Genomic DNA, 4,668 nt, shown 5'->3' on the forward strand with positions numbered 1-4,668 from the left:
GCTTCTTGACGACATTGCTCTGGACATACTAGCATAATTTAAAAAAAAGTGTAAAATGTAACAAGAAGTAGCATTTCATACTATGTCGACAGCATCAAGATATGAAGCTAAGTATTGAAAGTGCAGGGGACAAGCTCAGGGGTAGAATGTAAGAGTGTATGCTTATCACTTGATGCTCTTGGTAACTTCGTTCCATCATCATGCAAAACCATAGAAGTTCATTTCCTAGCATCCTTTTGAGAGTTGGTGAAGAACAAAAGGTCTGGTTAATAAAATCATAAAATACATTTTTAGCCATTGTAATGCTACTCGAACTCGAATTGTTCAGCTTTAGCCTACACAAGCTTGAGTACTTGGATGCGCTCAAAGGCATGTAGACCGTGACACCTGGAGATGCCAGATACCTCAAGTGGTTCAAATATTCATTCAGGTGAGACGGTTTAGTTACTAACTCAAATGTTCTAGCATTACCATGTGGTATATCTCTGTAAATAAATTAATTGACTGTCCCGGGCAATTGGGCTGCCAGATATTACAATACACATGTCTGTATATAAAGTGGAGTAGTTTGTTATATGTTGAGTGTTCTTATGATTGGAAATGTAGATTTATTTTCAATGTGTAAAACTAATATTTGTGAATTATACTTGATCCTGAAATATGTTAAGAATATCAGTTCAAACACTAAAGTGAGCGGATTCACAAATATCATATTTCAAAAGTATGATTTCACTCAATTAAAGAATATAATTTCACTAAATTTCAAAAAACTAATTTTAAATAGATAACCAGTTCCATGTTTTTTAAATAACAAGTTTCACATACTCTTGAATCAATTAGAAAAAACGAAATATGCTTCATGTATATGAAAACTGATTTGACTCATTTAGAAAAGAATGATTTCACTCATTTAAAAAATCAATGATTAGAAAATTGGTTTCACTCATTTCAAAAACTAATTTCACTCATTTTAAGAAATTGTTGTTTGTGAAATATAATTGATATTTAAATGAATGAAACAAGCAACTTCATGAAAAAAACATTGAAATAAGCAGCTTCACAAATATCAAATTTCATTGTCATCTACTCCGTTTGTACCATAATGTGAGATGCTTTTGCAAGCTTGTCTAGTTTGCAGTCTTAGGCCATTTCTAACCGATCCCCCAAAAGACCGCAAGGGAGGATTAATTCGGTTGTCCTCCTGTCGGTGTCAAAACCGGCGGATCTCGGGTAGGGGGTCCAGAACTATGCGTCTAAGGTCGATGGTAACAGGAGACAGGGGACACAATGTTTACCCAGGTTTGGGCCCTCTCTATGGAGGTAATACCCTACTTCCTGCTTGATTGATCTTGATGAATATGAGTATTACAAGAGTTGATCTACCACGAGATCGTAATGGCTAAAACCCTAGAAGTCTAGCCTATATGACTATGGTTGTGTATCTGCCGGATTAAGCCCTCCGGTTTATATAGACACCAGAGAGGCCTAGGGTTGTACAAAGTCGGTTCCAGAGAAAAGGAATCTTTATATTTGATCGCGAAGCTTGCCTTCCACGCCAAGGAGAGTCCCAATCCGGACACGGGTGAGAGTCTTCGGTCTTCGTATCTTCACAGCCCATCAGTCCGGCCCATGTCCAACAGGCCGGACGCCCGAGGACCCCTTAGTCCAGGACTCCCTCAGTAGCCCCTGAGAACCAGGCTCAATGACGAGGTGTCCGGCGCGCAGATTGTCTTCGGCATTGCAAGGCGGGTTCCCTTTCCCGAATACTCCAAGATAGTCTTCGGACGAACGTGTCCGGATCTGCAACACAAGTACCACACACACAACCATAGAGAGTATAATATTTCACGAGTCCCATCCGCTGACAACTTTTTGCAAGATGACATCACATCTGCCTGGTCATTATTTTGAACCGTTTTCGTCTGCCATTCCACGTTTCGAGACGCGGTTTCCATTGGCACGTCTTGTCAAAGCAGAGATCGTGTCCCCTTATTGCGGGATTCTCATCAATACGGGCGTGGGTAATCCAACTGTGACGTTTGCATAGTCCTTGGGAATAGGCGAGTTTTAAGGCGAGTGGGGAGGTGCTCGATATTCACTGCCTTTATAAGGGGTTAAGGATTCCCTTTCTTCACCCACACCTTCTCTCTTCCTCTGCCCCTCCATCCTTGAGCTCCAGCGCCCAAGTTCCCATCTTTTCCACCTCCAGCAAGCACTCAACCCTGTCCGGATCCGGAGGGCAAGGCAAGTGGATGGCCTCCTCCGTTAAGGAGAAGGACATCGCCGAGCTTCGGGAGGCCGGGTATCTGGCGAAAGAAATCACCCACCGGCTTCCGACCAAGGGGCAAGTCGTCCCTACACCGAAGCCCAATGAGAGGGTGGTGTTCCTCCCTCATTTCGTCCACGGGTTAGGTTTTCCACTCCACCCTTTCGTACGCGGACTTATGATCTATTATGGGCTAGATTTCCATGATCTAGCCCCGAACTCTTTCCTCAACATCTTGGCATTTATTGTCGTGTGTGAGGCTTTCCTCCGCATCTAGCCCCACTTCGGATTGTGTCTCAAGATCTTCAACATAAAGCCGAAGGTGGTGGATGGCCAACACGCGGAGTGCGGAGGAGCCATGGTGAGCAAGATGCCCAACGTCACATGGCCCAAAGGCACGTTTGTGGAGACTGTCAAGGAGTGGCAGAAGTTGTGGTTCTATATCACAGAGCCCCGCGATGCCACCTGGGCCGCGGCTTCCGAATTCAAGTCCGGAGCTCCAATGTGGCTGACTTCCTTGATGGAGAAGGGCCCAAATTGGTCTTCGTCGGATGAGCTGATGGCGCTGTAAACATCAAGCTCGTCGACGTGATCTAGGTGATGCTAGTTCGCCGGATCCTCCCCTGCCAAAGCCGAACCTCCCCTTTATAGGAATTCGATCCAGAGAAGCACCAAACCTTGTTGAGACTCTTCGGAACCACTCACAAAGATGCCTGGAAGTTGCTCTTCAAGGGCGACGAGAAGCCGCCGGCCCTAGACTCGGATCGTGGGCACGATCTTTCCCATCCCGCCAATGCGGTAAGTCCCCTATGTCTCAAGGCGTACCCTCTACTTGCTTGTTCAAGGAGGGTAACTAAACTTAACTGATTTATTCTTTCAGGTATGGACAGAGAAAGCGGAGCGGATTCAATGTTCGGCTCCACTGCCCAAAGAACCAGTCATCCCGCTCCTGGCAAAGATGCTGGTCCCGGCGCCCTACCAGCCGCCGGAGAAGAAGGCCAAGAAGAAGGCCAAGGGGGGTCGGGGTGGCCTCCGCTGCAAGGGCGCTTCGGACGTGATGTCGGAAGACAAGACTCACTCCTCTGCCACCAAAGACGACGACGAGGAGGAGGAGGAAAGCAACTCTCCCCCTGAGGGGGGAAGGAAGAAGAGGGCGGCCTCCACAAATTTGGAGGCGGAGGCGCCCAAGAGGGGGAAGGCCCCCCTCGCGGGTAACTCCGCATGGGATGTCGATAGCAGCCCAGAGCGGCGCCCCCAAACAAGCCCCTGGCAGCATCGTAAGTACTAAAAACCCGTATGCATCCATGTGTCTGCTTCGTGGTATTAATATGTTAAATTATTCTATTATAGTCCGGCCCACGATAGCTCCCAGCGATTCTCATCAGGAGGTTCGCTAGATTCAAAGGCGATGGCCAGCGAGTCACCGCCGGCCGCTCACTCTCGCACAGCCAAGGGCGACGACGAGGTGGTGTCCCAAAGGACCTTCCTAGGCTAGGGAGAGGTTCAGGAGGCCGTCAGGGTGGCGCCAGAGGATGACTCCTCGGCCGCTGGACACCTGGGGGAGGAAGCCCCCATGGAGACTGGCGATGGGGACCATATCCAATTCGGCCCCTAGCCGAATACCATTCCGGACACCTACACGGCTCCGGAGTCAAGCGAGCAGCCTTCCCCAAAAAGAGGAGGTGTGCCTGTTCCGCCGGTGACCTCTGTCCAACCAGAGGCACCGGATAATCTACTGGAAGCGTTACGAGGCACTTCCATTGTCGATGAACACCGTATCCTTATGGGTACGGTGATTGAGAAGGTTCAGTCCGTCAAGAGCGGACTGACCGAAGCCTGCAGCATCCTGCTGACTGGCTTTGAGGTAAGCGACGCAAAAGAAAAAGTCCCAATATAGACAGTAGCCCCTGAGACACTATCCGGTGTTTGGAAAGAAAAGCTGGACAGAGGATTAATTAAATTTCGCAGGAAACTAACTAAATGTGTCTTATGTAAATAAGCAGACATCGTTGCTAGCCGCGACCTCACACACTGCCGAAGTCTCCGGACTAAAGCACAGACTGGAGCGGGCCGAGGAGGAGCTCGGCCAGCGAGGAAGCAGCTAGAGGACCAGCAAGGTATGTAATGACTTGCTATATATTCAGAAAGAATAAATGATGTGTTTTGACCGTAGTGTCATGATATGTGTAGGAGCGACGACCGAGGTCGAGGCCCTTAAAAAGGCCCTGGCCGAAGCCGGGGAGGAAGCTGCCAAAGAGCAAGCCGCCCGTAAGAAGCTCAAGGCCAGGCTTAACGAGGTCCAGCAAGAGCTCCAAGACCCTGTGAAAAAATGCGAGACCTTGGAGTGCGATGTTTCGGCTCGAGAGACCGAAGTCGCCAAGGCTCGCCAAAGCGCGAAAGAG

This window comes from Triticum aestivum, chromosome 2D (assembly GCF_018294505.1).
Source record: "Triticum aestivum cultivar Chinese Spring chromosome 2D, IWGSC CS RefSeq v2.1, whole genome shotgun sequence".
In the NCBI taxonomy this organism is placed as follows: domain Eukaryota; kingdom Viridiplantae; phylum Streptophyta; class Magnoliopsida; order Poales; family Poaceae; genus Triticum; species Triticum aestivum.